This window comes from Cibotium barometz, chromosome 1, assembly GCF_041138505.1.
Source record: "Cibotium barometz isolate CiBa-2024 chromosome 1, ASM4113850v1, whole genome shotgun sequence".
Taxonomy (NCBI): domain Eukaryota; kingdom Viridiplantae; phylum Streptophyta; class Polypodiopsida; order Cyatheales; family Cibotiaceae; genus Cibotium; species Cibotium barometz.
Window position 1 is genome coordinate 46,321,150 of NC_141046.1, and position 15,929 is coordinate 46,337,078.

The following is a 15,929-nucleotide window of genomic DNA, read 5'->3' on the forward strand; positions in this document are numbered from 1 at the left end:
AGGAAGGCAGGAGGCAGGAGGCAGGAGGAGGCTGGAGTGGAGTGAGAACTGAGGCAGGGGGGCTTCATAAATAGGGCCAGAGGCCACCGAGTCCTGACTCCTGGGCCGAGGGTCGCTGCACGCAAGGCAAATACGATTATACAAGAGGGAGAGAGAGAGAGACAGCTGTTCGGGATTGGGGAAGGCGTTCGCTAAGCGCTTTTCAAATTGCAAAGTTCCAAACTTCCAACTACCACTTTACCAAAATTAGTAATGACCATTGACAATGAGTTGTCAACTTGTCAATGACATTAATTTAGCATGCTGCAGTTGGCTTTTTCTTTTAATATTCTTCAAGTGTGAGAGAACTCAAATTGAATGAGAAGTTACAAACATATAGCACGGTCATTGGCACCAAGTCAATACACATTATTCTAACGTTGGCAACATAAAAGGAGTTCACTAATATTTCAAGGTCAGTTTGGCACCAAGTCGATACACATTATTGGACATAAATTCCACTTTTCTTAATGAGAATCTCAATTGGGAGGTATATGTTAAGCTTGTAATCATCAAGGTTTGTGGTCTACGATTCAAAAAGAAAGCTTGTAATCATCAAGGTTTGTGGTCTACGATTCAAAAAGAAAGCTTTCCAAGCTACACATAATGTTGGGATCAAGGTATTTCTTGTGTGTGTGTGTGTGTGTGTGTGTGTGTGTGAACCACCTCCTAGAGAGTGGTAGTATGCAAGTGTCTTGTTTGTGTGTGAACCCACCCTTAGAGGCATAAGAATAATATCTAGATATTATGTGTACCTGACATAAGTAGTGATATCATTGTGATAACCTTTGTAACCTATAAAGGTGCATTTACTTCATTGAAGAAATCAATCAGCAATCTTGCACTTCACTCTCTCTCTAGCATTATCTTCTCTCTCTTTATTATCTCTATGTCCTTTTGAACACACACTCCTATGTCATGAAGATTTTTCAACCTCCATAGTTGAGCACTATACTTGCAGCTCTACCATGCACTATACTTGCAGCTCTACCATGAAAAATAACATGGTATTAGAGTAGGTGTTTTAGGGTTTTTGCCTTTTTGCTCCCTGTCCAATGCTCATTTTCTACCTTTTTTCTCTTTGTTGTGTGCCGGCTAGCACCGTGTTGCAACAGCTTTGCCTAGTCAACATTGACCTGACACTAGCTACCCACCTATCTACGTGGACTATATACAGCTCATTACACTATTGAAGTCTATCGTGAGCTACCACAAGTTACCACCTATGCTCAACATTGCCACCTTACTACCATAAGCCACTAGCATTGCCATGTTGCATAGACTATTTGTTCTGCCAACCCCTCTGCCCATGCACACCGCTTTGACGCCTATTGTGCAGCCCGACCACCTCACAGTTGCTTGTACTATTCACATGAGCATAGTTGCCTTTCTAATCTCATCGGCTGTCTTGTTTCACCACACACGAGCTGCACCTACGTAATCAATAACCCGCACATCAACACAGAGGGGAGAACCTTTTATAAAGTCTTGCTTCATTAAAGCATTAATCCCAAATCCCCTATAATTTTTTAAAATTGAGGGGATATATCAAGCATTAGGGTGTTCCATATAGCCTTCTATAGGACCATTTCCCAAAAAACCCTAATTTTAAAAAGCCTTAATTTTGGAAACCCTAAATTTTTGGACCATGAAGTGAAAATATTTTATGTTTTGTGCAACTATGAGCTCTCACATGTTCATATAGACAAGTTTAATGGCTAAGGTTTCCACACTTGGAAAGTGAAGATAAAGTTTCATTTGATGAAAGAAAATCTGTGTGGTTTGGTTAAGAGCACTACCCATGATATCTCTTCCTCTGATGCTTATGTAACCATTGAACAAAAGCCTAGAAAACAACAGGCTCTATCTAGAGTAGCGAAGGGCATATGTAGGAGGTCAACAATAGTCCTATATCATCATCGATCCTAGATCATCATCGATCTAATAGCTTGTAGAAGAAAAATGCACATCATAGAAGTTTTCTAGCAGAGTCTACTTCAAGGGGGCTAGCATTCAGCCAATGACTCCCACTCTATGCAAGTCTATTGGTTAATGTAAATAGGGTTTTATGGTCCTCAAGAGTTTTGGGTATTTCATAGATTGAATGAGAAATTACCATTTTGCAACTTAAGAAATTTGGGGCTTTTCTCCAATATGGAGAAATTCATCAAATTGAAGATTGACGCTCACAAGGATTGGGGGTTTTTTTTAACATTAAGCCTCTCGCATCAAATTGGAGCTTTTCCATCAACCAAAAATTGGGGTTTTCCCTCTGCTACTCCTAATTTGTGTATACAAAGATACTCTACCTTAGATCCCCGAGCCTAAAAAAAATTATCCATTGCTTGGGCTTGGCACACTGTTAAAAGAAGATCTTCATTGACATTACACTAGCATGGGGAGTTTTTCTAAACTTTCAAAAGTTCTTCTAATTCCTATTATAAGTCATGGGCTCTCTGCATGGGATGTCCCCCAAAATCTAAATATTTTGGGTTTTTTTGTAATGCTCCATCATTTCCTCTTTACCTTGCTTAGAGGAATTAAAAGTATGCAAATTGAAAAACACTTTATATGGTCTTAAGCAGGCTCCTAGGACATGGTATGAGAAGATACATGCATACTTGGTTGCACAAGGTTTTTGCAACAGTCCTACTGACACAGTACCCTCTGCACGAGGAACTGCGAGTGTGGCAATGCCACCTCATGACCACACATCTACTACTCAACATGCATGCCGAGCTATGGAAATATATCAAAGCAACCAACAGCTAGGTGCAAGCCTTGACAGGACAGCTAGCTCTACAGCCAAGGCCACACCACAAAGAAATAATTGTTAAGAGTTTAAAGGCTGTAGAGGATCGAGAAACAAAGATAAGGGCCTTGGAAGAACACAATACGCTACTCAGCAAGAAAATTATCAAGAGGCACAAAGAAAATCAGACACTCAGCCCATAGTTCGAACATGCTAAGAAATAACTCTAGAAATAACAAAGCTCAGGAGGAAGCACAACACAAACACCAACTAAAAGAAGCTCATGCAACCTTCCAAGCTAAAGAAGAGGGGTTTACAAGACAGATAAGTGAGCTCAAAGAAGAAAAAGCTTTCGCTTAACAAAAAATGACGAACATGCAAACAGAGCATGAACAGCTCAATAAAGCATATGTAGAGAAGATACGAGAGCTGAACAAGAATATTAGTGCAAAGAACACAACCAACAGCTTACCAGTAGCCAAGCACTGGCATAGGATCATCTCAAGCAGTTAGAGGAGGCTCAGGCCCAAGTAACTACCCACATAACTGCTAGAGAGAGAAGATACACAGAGCTCACAACTGCTTGGGAGGCCAGAAATGCTACAATTTCCACGCTCCTCAACGCAAAATATCGAAGGATATAAGAATTGGAGAAGAAACTAGCCCTCAAAGAACAACATCAAAGACATGAGCAAACAGATGAGTTACGCCAACTTATCAAGCGTGCCTCAAAGATAGGTTCCTTGCCGGTGACTCGTCGGGCCCCTCCTCAAACCCTTACTTTGTTTTTGTCTACACTAACCCTCTCACTACTACAATATGAAATTAACCTAGCAGAAGACCTTGGTTTAGGAGATTTAACTCTAATACATCAAAACACAAAGAGGGATGCAGACCCCACTTTAGTAATGGTGGGAATACTTAGAGGAGATGTGGTGCTTACTAATCCCGTTGATATTTACTTTTTCCAACTACATCCCATAGTGCTCAACCTTCGTAGTTGGTGTCAGGTGTTGCAACAATTGGTCATCCTGGATGATAGTGTCAACAAACTTGACCTATTCATGCCAGATGACATGCCATCCACACTAGCCAACTATGAGCTTATTGCTAGAAGCTATCAATGGGTAATTAGCCATGGGTGGGAAGTCTATGATACTCGTCAATACCTCAACCTTCCTGAATCTAGCTTATATAACCCCTTGGGTATCATAAAACTATATAGAAAAATACATAAATAGATGGAGGCTATGCTAACAAATGTCCTTTATGATTTTGATTAGGAACATACAGAATATCCAAATGTAGCCCCGGAAGAAATCACAGACCTCCATGAGTTCATGAAGACTGTGAAACAACCCCAACCTCCATGTAGTTCAAGAGAAGAAACCCCACAATCCTCCTCCTCTGTAACTTATTCCATGTTTCCATCCCTCTCTACTAGTAAGCTACTAAATCCTTATCCTAGTGTATCTCCTACTAACAAAACCTAGGCAGAGTGTATCTTTCCACGTTAATCTTTTCCCCCTATTAAATTTCCCACTAATCCTCTCAACCCAAGGAGTTGCCGCGGCAATAACGAACATATCTCCACACAGGCAGCTTAATGAGGTGCGTATTCTCCACCCCTGGGATGACATTGCACAATTTATTGATCAAAATGTATTGGATTCTTTGTTTGTTGTGCAAAGTACAAAGGATTAATCAAAGCAAGGAACCCACTCTTGAAGCCAAAATTGATGTTCCAAGTACTCATGCAGATCACCCCCTTTTGAGCCAGCACGTAGACTTTTGCCAATGGCCTACTCTACAATAGGGTTGAGGTGGTAGCAAAATGTTCCTTACCCTCTCCGAGCCCCAATGCCCGATATGGAAGAATTAATGCCGATGGGCAGAGAAGAAACCTTGTGGGAGAATGTGGCGCAACACACCAAGATGACAAATCCACACCTTGCAGATCTCTTGGAAATTCGGTGGTCACATTCATGATAAGTTATTGTCTCCAAAGGTGGCGAAGACAAAATCCAATACATACACGAGGTGGGTACTATGCAATTGAAATAGATGGCGACAACCCCCTGATTGGAATATTTCGGCATACAACTTGACTGGCGCGCAAGGAGTGCCTAACCATACCAGAATACAATTGGGAATACAAAAGCTCTACACTAAACAAACGAGTCAACCAACTATACATGCCTATCAAGTGGGCGACTCACACCACTCCAGTTCAAAGAAGCAAAGAAGAGGGACTCCCACGTATGCTACAACTTTCCAAAGTTCTCACCATCGGAGTTTCCAGATATATCTAGTTAGAGGAATCAAATGCTCACATGGATTCGATCATGGCGTAGGATTCCAGATCCAGACATTGTGGCTACAGTTCGATTTCTAAAATTGATTATGGTTCTAATCGACCAGCCAAAGGAGAGATATGATGGGCATGATGCAGAACATCTTTGCTTTGACATGAACAGAGGCCCATAGGAACGAGGGATGATGCTCTACTATCATTGCCTCTGGTGTCTACCAGGATACATGCATGTCACATTCAAAGATATGATAGACACCGGGTTTTGGACTTCCCACCACTGAGCATTCAGAAGAATCCTAAAAAGCTTTAGTCACGCTACAACTTCTACATACATAAGTTTGGCGACAAGGTCTTTTGATCTAGGTAACAGGTTTTGAGGATAGAACCTACATCAAGTAGGGGGGATGTTCATCCCATTTTGGATTAACAAAGATGCTCCTCCATTTGAGGACATTAATAAGTATTATGTAATGGCACTATAAAGGTTGTGCATTATGAGATATTGGCTAGCTAAGGCTTTAGTTAGTAAATTTTGCGTGCCCAAGTGTGAATAAGGGTCAGTTGTATATAAGGCAATTTCTCATAATGGAAACACACAATCCCCCTTTGTGCTATGAGAGGTCTTGTCTTGTCTTGTCTTGTGTATAAGAGAGAGAGAGAGAGAGAAAGAGTGTACTCTAGTGCATATGCCTCTTCTATGCTTGAGTGTGGGAGAGTGAGAGGACGATTGCCTTGCATTGTGGTGTGAGTGACTCTGTGGGTGGCGGCGGTGACAAAGGGGAGGTGGAGATTGGAGGATTGGAGCTTCTATAAGCGAGCTTGAAGAGCCTCAAGGGATGTGAGCTAGGAACATTGGTAAGTACCCGACAAGACGGTTGTCTATTGCTTGTTCCATTGGTGAATGTGTAGAGTTCTCTTGGGGGTGTAGTAGGCCATAACAAAGGGCACCAAGCACTTTGGGTTGTTTTATCCACATCTACATGAATTTACAGACTCAAATTGGGCGGGATGTTCCGACACACGAGTGTCCACGAGTGGTTTTTACTTTCACCTTGGTGATTCATGTATATCATGGCTCAACAAGAAGCAACCCATTGTAGCAACATTTATAGCTACAATTGTGAGTGTGTTTGGCTTAGACGCCTTATTTGCTAACAATTAGAGCGCTACGACAATTGTGAGGAATCCACATTTTCATGCTCACACAAAGCACATTGAGGTGCATTATCATTATGTCAGGGAGAGATGCTCTGCAAGGGAAATCAGCTTGGCTTATGTGCCAACACAGGACAACATTGCAGATTTATTCACAAAGGCCTCTCATGAGAGAAGTTTGAAGCTTTTCACAAAGCTTTAAAGTTACTTTCCTTTAGGGATTAGTCTGGGCTTCTTCTCATAGTCCAAAGAGCCTAGCACATCTCTGTATTTTTAGTGCCAACTCACACCTTGTTCATCACCCCTTGTCCACATCGTCACTCCTAGGGGGGATTTGTAGCCATATTTGGTACTGATGTGTGTGACACTTTTTCCCTCTTTAGGAGATTTTTTCCCCCGTGCTAGTGTACACCCATCTTGGGGTATATTTATCATATTTGTATAGCATACATTGATTATCTATTTATCATCTCATTGTGTGCTCCCTTGACCTTATCCACTGTGTGTGTGTGTGTGTGTGTGTGTGTGTGTGCATTCTTGCAATCCTATTTCCAACAACTGACGGATGACTTAGACTTTTGACTCTTATGCTGGCCATCTTTAGGCATGGCAAACCAGACTTAGGACATAAATGCAAGAACTTTTAAGAGATTACCATCCAATGTAGACGTCTGAGCTCCAAGGAATATTGGGTTCTTCTGAAAGCTTTGTAAGGGGGGCCAAAACTCAGTGTTAATCATAGTCATAAAGCATGTAACCCGGAAAGAATCTGAGTTTGTGGAAATAGAAGGCACTTTGGTCCATACATCTGATCCTATGTTTAGATCAAATAATTAGCTCCTCATCTCCCCACTTTAGTGTCTCCATGTGGCATGCCCATCAATTTGATGATTAACAAAATGAACTTGATTGTGGTCACTCATGAATACTACATCCTCCAGGCATAATAATTTTCCCATAAGAGTTTTCTCATCTCTTTTTCGAGATAAAAGTGGAAGGATGGAAATCTTGGAAAGTTAACAATATGAACCTGACTATGGCCAGAAATACTACATCCTCCAGGCATAATATTTTTCCTATAAGCTTTTTCTCATCTCTTTTTTGGAGGTAAAATTGGATGGAACCTTGGGAAGTTAAAAACATAGTGAGGATTCCTTTCCCTCTTTTTGCAAAATTCATAATGTGACTCTCTCCTTGGGTATGGTATTAAACAATGGTTAATTCTCAAACTCCTAGGAGCATTGATATAAGTCATGAAAAATTGTTTTAAGTAGGTTTGTCTCTATTATGGTTGTATTCCTTACCAATCCTCATGTAGCTTGTCACATCATGACAACTCCTTGGCACATTGTACCCTCCCTTGTTGGTGGCTTTAGGATGCTCACTTTTTCAAGTTTCAAACAAATATTCTTCCACCTCCTTTGTTTCACATACTTTTTCACACTCCCTATTAGTTCATAGGCTAGATAAGGCTTCTTTCAAACTACTTCTTATGTGGTCTTGATGGCTTCCAATGTAGGATCAAAAGTGGAGACTTGCATCAAAGCTTCATATAATAATTGAGGTCAAGTTCAAGGGTTTTTAATGACCTCAAGATAGAAGTGTCCTACATGTCATTAGAAATATCAGACTTTTCAAATAGCTCCCTAATGCCATCAGGTGTTGGTGGTTGCACAAGGAAGAGATTATACCTAATTGGGTTTGTTTCTTCAGTATATTCTTATAGAGGTGGTTTTGTTGAACCCGCTTTTGCTGGAGTGCCATCTTCCATCCATGACTCTAGTTCTAGAAAGTCATAGTCTAGCCCCACTGCCTTTTCTTGAACATAAGGAATCATCTACATATTCCCTATATCTCCTGGTTGACATGATAGCAGAGTTGGGTGTTTATCGTGACATGAATAAGCTAACATGCTCCTCCTGAGTTCTTCACCCTTTGTATTCTCTTGTGAGAAACTCTTAATGAGATTCCTGTGAAGTTCTTGAAGTTCTCACACATCTTTTGAATCTGCTATAGGATAGTTGACCAAATCTACAAAGACATCACTCCATGTGTTAGGTATCATTTCCTTCAAATACCTTAAAACCTAAGAATATAGTCAGACTATGCCCAAAGGATGGAAAATACCACTATCCTATGTTTGCAAGTGCATGTATACATTTTTAACTTGCGCGTCTCCAAATCTTTCCAACCACATATGCTATAATGTACGCATTATAAGTTACCGCTAAATGTTAACAGCTCTCTTGGAACTACCAAGCCAATGGTGGGTTATTCATTCCTAAAGAGTTATTGTAAAAATCCTTGCATGTGCCCTAAAATTGAGTACTAGAGGATGCATAGAAACATGAGGTAGTCATGGGTGTTTTGCAGCATGTAGTCTCCCAAGAATGTAGCAAACACAAGAGTTTGTACTGCATAGTGTGTGAAAGATTATGTGAAAGGATATCCAAATCTTGCCTAGTTATGTTGTGGAGATCCATTTTGAGAGTGAACACCACAAGAGAGATAAGAGGCTTGTCAACATGTTAATTATGGTGAAAACATTTCTAGGGGCCACTGGAGCTTTACTTAAAAATACATTCCCCTATCCCATAGACATCATGGTCTCTCTGTCTCGAGTCTTTACAAAGCTTGCTATAAGTCATAAAATTCCTTTTATTGCCACCACACTCCTATCTTGCCAACATTGCTAATCCTCATTGTAAGTCTCTTTCACGCATGTTCAAGATTCTATTCTACCTTATGGTTAAGTTTTTGGCCTTCCTATATCAATGTCAGAGTTTCTTGTATAGTGGAGTGTCATTGTTCTGTTCACTGATCTTGAGAAGAAATTCCTTAAGGTGGTTAAAAATGTTCCATCTTGTAGACTTCCCATTAGGCTGTGAGTACCCCTTCCTTCCTTTTCTCAGCCAAGAGATCTTTTGGATGACTATCAAAATCCTTTTGGAGGGTTATTGTTTGTGGATTCTTCCTATGTTAATTTTTAAATGGAAAGGTGTTTCTATAGGAATGAGTAAGCTTTTCTAGATACTTCTTCTCCTCATCCTTATTAGACATTAGAGTCTTGTGGTTTGTCTCTAAAATGACTTTCTAATTCAGCCTCCAAGGAAGGTATGCTCTCAACATCTAAGCTAGGGTAATTTAAGTGAACAGATTCAAATTCCCTAGAACTAGACGTTTTAAAAAATTTTAGATGGGAACATAGATTTAAGAACAATGTCCAGATTCCAGGAGGATGATAAGATGACCCATTGTGTCATGATTTTAGGTACAAATAACAGTCCCTAGCTTTATATAGCCCATAATTATGCATCCAAGCTAGGCTATTAGAAATAAACTCCCTAGGGCATTGGTAATCTTCAAACATCCTCTCTCATAAACTGAGCAGGAAGGGCTCTTCATCATCAGCCTCAGATTCTATAAGTACAATGATCCATGTCCTAAAGTTAAGAACTATAGGATGAATGGGAAGTTCAAACACATCATCAAGCGCTCATGAAGTTCTACATCCCTATGAAATGTGGCCATAATAAAAGTAGATGCAGTACGTTTTGACAATCTTCTTTTGGACATAAACTCTACTTCATCATGGCTAGTGGGAGATAGGAAATATATCTCCCTTTCAGTCACATTGAATTCAATAAGGTGGATGTAAAGAAGGCCTAAGTTTGATCCAGGCTTCTAGGTGCAATAGCTAGGGTGGCTAACTGAGAAGCATGAGAGAAGAGGGTGTCCATGAAATTACATGGCTACTTTTGAGGTGAGCTTGTATCTTCATCTCCATTTGCTTTTGCGAAGATCTCCTTGGCCTTTCTTTCTGATTTATCTTTGTACATTTGAGCTAGTTGAAGGGCCCTTCCATCTTTTGGTTTGCTTTCTCATAATTCTCTTTTGTTTTTTTTGCTGCCTTTTTCTCATCCTCCTAGTACTTTTGGAGTTGTTTTAGAAAAATTTCCCGAGCCTTTAGAAGCTCTAGAAGTTATCTCTCCATATCCTTGCATTGATTTGTCAGCTGAGAATTCTTCTTTCTTTCATCTAAAAGTTCCCCTTCTACTTTATCTTTAATTGTTTGAAGCTGATTTATTTACCGAGAAAGCTCCTTGTTGTCCTTACTTTGCTGATCCCTATATTTCTTTGTAGCTCATAATTCCTACATCCATTCCTTGCACTTTTCTTATGTCACTTTAAATCTTGTGCTTCTTCATTGCCCATAGTGTTGAGGTCCTCTCTTCTTCCTCCAACTATTCTCTTGTGGTTCAGACTCTTTTACTTGGGCTTGGAGCTCCTAGATGTGCTTGCTCATTAACTTTATTTGTTCCTTCTTCTTCTCAGACCTTTATTTTTCCAATTTTGTGAAGTTTGGATCATAATCCTTGAGAGTGTCGCAAGCCTATCATCCTGATATTTTTAGTCACCTTCTTGCTCTAAACTAAAAAGGTTTGTCAGTTGCATTCTTGCCTCTTGCAATTTTGGGTCTTCTTCCACCCTTCTTTTCCACTTTAGTGATATTTTAGCATCTTCAAGGTAGTGGTGTCGGTTAGAGAGTGTTACCTATTGTTGACTGGACATTGAACTCTATTTCTACTAACTTTTTCCACTACACTATGTCTTATTGAATTGGTCATAGGAATGACCATTCTTTGGGGGAGAGAGAGATAAACATAAAAAGCATCCTAATTAAGCATAAATGTAAACTTTTCTTAATTATTCATTACAACTCTTAAGAAAAGCTTGATTTGCATTATAAACACTTAATTTAGAAACTTCTCAAACTTGAGAGGGGTTGAGAAGTGAAAACATTGAGAATAGTAGAGAAAAACCATAAAATTACACTTTACCTCTTATTTTTGCTTACTTCTCTATCTTAGAAGAAGCCCCCAACCAATCAATTAGTTAGTGTGTTGAAAGGAAAGCTCCAAGGATGGTTGAAGAGAGAGAGAGAGGCTCCACTCTCTCCAAAAGTAGAGGATTTTTAAGGGATAATAAAAAATATCATTATTTTAATGTAATACTGACATGGTATAGTTCACAGATTTTTTTACAAAAGACTAAGGATCTATTTATAGGTGAGGGAGGCCTCTAACCAAGTCCAACTAGGTTCTAGAATTTTCCAGGTTCAGTTTGGCTGAATTTGGACAAGATTTGGTTCCCTTTTGATTTGGTTTGATCCAGGAGAGAGGAGAGATAAAAATATTACAATTTTTTTGAATTAAAAACTCCACCACATGTGTGAAATAGGCACCTCCTTGAAGTCTCCCCCCCTCCTTACCAAGGTGTCAAAAATGTATCATTATACCAAAATATCTCATTTTTTTAGTAATATCTCATAGTTTTTAACTAATAAACCTTGTACTCAGTCAACTCTTTATCTTATGTGGGCATTTACTCATTTTTGGGTATTTTCTTTTATTCATTGGATTTATCTCCTTCCCACACTTGGATTGATCCTATTGGCCCATAGGAACCTTAATTGGACCATAATCCAAAAATTTCTGAAAATCTACACCCTTAGGCTAAGGTCCTTTATACACATTTTCAATTGATTCCAAAAGTTCTTTTTGAATTTTTGTTTCAGGGGAAACCATTTTAGACACTAGGAGGATTTTTATATCCAAAAATATCTCAATTTTGGATTACCTTTCTCTAGACATTTTCTCTCTCCAGGCCAAAACAGGGTAAAACAAGATCTTTCTTCTATTTCAGAGAGGGGAATAATTACAAGATCAGAAGGGGAGGTTCTTACACCTTTACACCTTAAAAGCTGGAGGGAGGAATCTTATAGCACGATTCAGGGATAGGGGTCAGCCACTCATGAGGAATAGCAAAGCCGATGTTGAAGCTAAGTCTGTCTTTACCCCGGATCTTGACTAGGTCTCTCTCCTAAGCCTTAGGGGGGGAAGTTGTCTGAATATATGCCAATCTCCAAGGGATCTGGCAGGCCCTATGCTTAACGCTCAAAGAGGCTGGCCCCCATTGTGGGTAAACAAATTAGGGGGTTCCAGATCAGGGGGGTTGTTGAAGATGCTCCTTCGAGGCTATCAAAATTGACTAAAGGGACGACATAAGGTGATCCCAAGCGTGGAGTAGGCTCGTGGCAAATCTATCCTCAAAAGTTGGGCTAAAGCCGTGAGCCTGCATCTCTGTGAAGATCCATCCGGTGCTCTACAACCAAAGGCTCCCCAGGCTCAGAGTACAGGCTGAAATCTTGCCCTAGAGGAAGTCCTTCCAAGGCTCACCACATGGGAGAAGTTCTCTAACAATCAACTTGCCCCCAACAGGGCTCTGAATAGCGGGGTCGATGATGCCAAGGCCCCCTCTATGTTGTGGGTGGTGACTGAATGATCACTCTCCAGGACACCTTGGCTCGAGTAGGCCTCCCATCGCTATCGGCCCACAAAAATTTATGGATCAACCACTGTACCTAACCAATACAGGCTCGAGAGAAGGACCAAAAGGAAGTAATATACCACATGGTGGCAGGAAGGACTTGGTTTTCCCACCACCATGCACCTGGCTTAGGAAAGCCTTATAGAACTCTAGTACAAAAGCTTCTTCTAAATGCTTAGTGCTTTAGGGAGATATATGCCCACCTAGGATCCAAGAAAGTGGACTAGAGTGCCCCTTGGGATCCATTGGAAAGCCTCAACTTGACACCAAGTCGGGGTAGGTGGAGATCCTACCCAAAAACCACACGACTTGTGCCAGTTAATCTGCTCTTTTAATGCGCTACAGAAGATCTTTATCACCTCAGCGAATCTCTCGAGATTCCCCACATCTTTGGACAACTATGCTGCTATGTCATATGCAAACTCTGAGTCTAGTATCTCCTCCTGAGTACGAATGGGGAGACACAATCCTTGGAGCCCCATCTCCTGAGCTGAGAGAAAACTACTCATGGCCTCGACGACAAACATGAAGAGGTTGCAACCGGAATCTTATTCTAGGAATTGATTGTGGAAAAGTAGAGAATTAATTCAATCATAAAAACCATTGCTTGTAAGCTTCAACTAAATCAAATCAATTGAAAAATTAAACACTTAAACAAAAATACTTAGCTCCAAAAAGACCATATTGGGTGCAATCTTCCCCCCTCTTGTGCGTGGCCTCTCCCCACACAAGAGTATTTCTTTATTAGCTTTCTTTTTCACCAAAATTAGGCCATAGTCCCCAAAATACAAGATGTGCTTTTTAGAGAGCACGGCACTCTTCTTTAACAAAAATAGAGTGTCAAATTGGGACTAGGGTAAAGCCATAGGCTTTAATAAATTCCACATAAATAAATGTATCTTTCCTAAAGTTCAAAATGGAAAAATCATTTAATAAGATTACAAGCTACTATGCTTGCCAAAAATGAAATGTGATGATCCAAGACATTTCTTCCAAAGTAAACTCTTCAATTCCCATAGTCTTCATCACCTGAAAATATAAGCCCAATTAATTATTAAATTAATCCCACAAATATTAAACAGGCACAAATCATCACCAACTCATGATGACTACCAGGCGTAAGTACCCCAGGAATCACCCTGCCATACAAACCTAACTGAAATAATCATAGGTGGCCTCAAACATACGTCATATACCGCACGTATTAATATTTATAGTGGTATCACCCACGATATTAACCTAGCCGGCATGACGCAAGAGTAATCTAGGCGTCCCCAAATTACTCAAGAGGGGATAAATAATATTTTTCTAGAGGACTTAAAATATATTCTCATGACAGAGGTATGGTGCCAATGGTGGGATAACCCTACTGGATCGAGCAAGAAAGGGAAAATCTGTCACCTCAGGCTCCCTGAATGAGAACCTAATTATGAGAGGCTGAGTAGAGGCTTGAAACACCACGGATCCACTCCACTGGGAACCCCATTTGGTACATCATGCTGTTGAGAAAGCCTTAGTCAACTCTATCATGAGCTTTCTCAAAATCTAGAAGGAGCACAACGAGGTCCTGATGTAAGATCCTGGCCGAAGTTGTCACCTCCCAAAAAGTGAAGATGTTGTCCAGAGTGCTATGGTCCTGAACAAAACCTGTTTGAGTGTCATGGATCAAGTTGGGGAGGAAAGGTTGAAGTTTGCACATGGCTGATGGCCCTGGCCAAAATCTTGTAGGGGGTCCCAAAAGGAGGGTGATGGGTGCCAAATCTCCAATCTGTCACCAGACCCTCTGAGAGCCCCTTTGGCATGGCATCTATAGTCATAATCTCATTGAAGGTTGCTTGAAGGCCGCCTTCCATGAGATCCTAGTGGGTAAAGAAAAAAGGAAACTAGAAGCCCGTCTGCCACCATGCATTCGCCCCTAGGAAGAGCCGTCTCAAGGCCATTACCAACTCTTCTGCTGCTGTGAAGGGAGTCAATAAGAAGGTCCAAAGAGCAGGGGGAACCACCTCTCTCTTGTGCCACTAGATTCTCTCTTGTGCATCCACCACCTATGAGGATAATGGGGCGGGATCTGAAAAAATCCATGGCAGTGGCTCTCACATGGGGGGGGTAGAAACGTTAGCGTCATCCTCGCTTTACAACTTGTGAATAACATCTCTCTGCCTGTAAGGGTTTGCAATCTCAAAGAAATCCCTAGTGACTCTATCTCGTAGAAGGAAGCTATGGCATGGTATCTATACGCCACCCTCCTCTCCTCTATGGATCTGATCTCTGTATGGGCAACATCTACCTGACTCTCAATCCATGTTTTATCGGGGGAACTCTCTTGAAGATGCTGGAGAGAAGACCCTACCAAATGTTCCTTTCTTGGTCACAAAATCCTACCAATCTGCTATGTATTGCCTCCTGCAATAAGCTACTATCTCGTCGAGGCACACATCCAAGGGGCGTGCGGTAGAACATGAGATAAAATCCAATCCCTCCCATATTTGCTCTATCTTGTTGTTTGCAAATCTTAGGGTCTTGTATGAGGCTGTCTTGAATCCTAGTTCTCAAGTTCTTGTCTTGCCTGCAGGGGTCCTCCAAGGATAAAATAACCAAAGCATTATCAGAGAAAGTAGTGATTGATATCAGAGAAAGTAGTGCTTGCTAGGATATCAATCATGCCACCATGACTACAAGCCCACTCATCCACATAGAATATATCAAGTCGAGAGAGATTAGGGTTGGTACTCCTTTTGTTAGACTATGAGAAACACAAACTCCCGGGGTTAATCCCAAACTTTGGTGGTAAGTGCCAAGGGTCCTATCCCCTAAAAGTGCTAGGAGCAACTCCTCCCAAATAGAGTACTCTGAGCTTGGGACTATAGCCGTGCCTCTTTTAAGTCCGTCCTTTGTTGATTCGATCATATTAAAGCCTCCACCCATGCACTAAAAGTTAGCTTGAGGGAGGGATTGACGGACTGTACTCTAGAAGGTGGCTCTACTTGCAGTGATGTTTGAGGCATAAACATTGAGGAAACCCACACAGTTGTCTCTAATCCTAATGGTAACCCACTTAGATCACCCAGTGACTATGACACCTGAGCCAACCATGTCGGGGCGGTAAGAGTTGTTCACACTGATAGAAATACCAACTCCCCCCTCCTGTTTGTAAGATTCCTCCCTCCAACTTTTGTTGAGGTGTGCACGTGTAAGAACCTCCCCTTCTGATCTTGTAATTATTCCCCTCTCTAAAATAAAAGAAAGATCCTGTTTTACTATGTTTTGGCCTAGAGAGAG